Below are 711 nucleotides of genomic sequence, written 5' to 3' on the forward strand. Positions count from 1 at the left end.
ATATATTTAGGATAAAACAATGTCTTTGTCTTTTTACCAAGATGAGGCACATTTAAAGGGGACCTTAGTAGTCATGAATTTGTATTCAAGACAGTTTTTTCAAGGAAACTATTCCTGCTAATGACACATAAACCATCAGACCTGCTGCCTATGTGATTCCTGTGTAACAGAGGTAAAGGTCTGAAAAAGGGAAAAATGTATTACCCGTTGTCTCTTTAAAACTCCCCACCCATTTTGGGAATTAAAACTTGCATTCCTGCCTGAGGCCAGTAATCAGAGGGGTAGAAAAATATTCTTTGTTTTCTGGTATCTTAAACCACAGGAGATGGCCAACAGAATTTTCTGGAGGTCACAAAATCATCTTAACTGAAGATAAGGTTGACCAAAACCACCAACTACAGCTAAACAACACTATGAGAGGATGGCCTCTGTGCCTCCAGGCAGTACCAGCTACTTGTGACTTGTTATAAGAGGCTGAAAAATTCACCTTAGGACAACACGCTGTAGTATATCCCTCCCACCAGCTTCTGACTTTATTAGAACAGAAGAGGGGTTATTAGCTGACTACAGGAAGGCTAGGAAAATACCAGGCCATCTTTATGGATCATTCAAATGTTAAATTAAAGACTGTGTCTACTCTCAATCCTGCCACCCTGTTACCAGCTGAAAAGAATAAGCATTTACAGCATGACTGTGTAGAGATCCTGAAGG

Source organism: Propithecus coquereli, unplaced genomic scaffold (assembly GCF_000956105.1).
Source record: "Propithecus coquereli isolate 6110/MARCELLA unplaced genomic scaffold, Pcoq_1.0 Scaffold12, whole genome shotgun sequence".
Classification (NCBI taxonomy): Eukaryota; Metazoa; Chordata; class Mammalia; order Primates; family Indriidae; genus Propithecus; species Propithecus coquereli.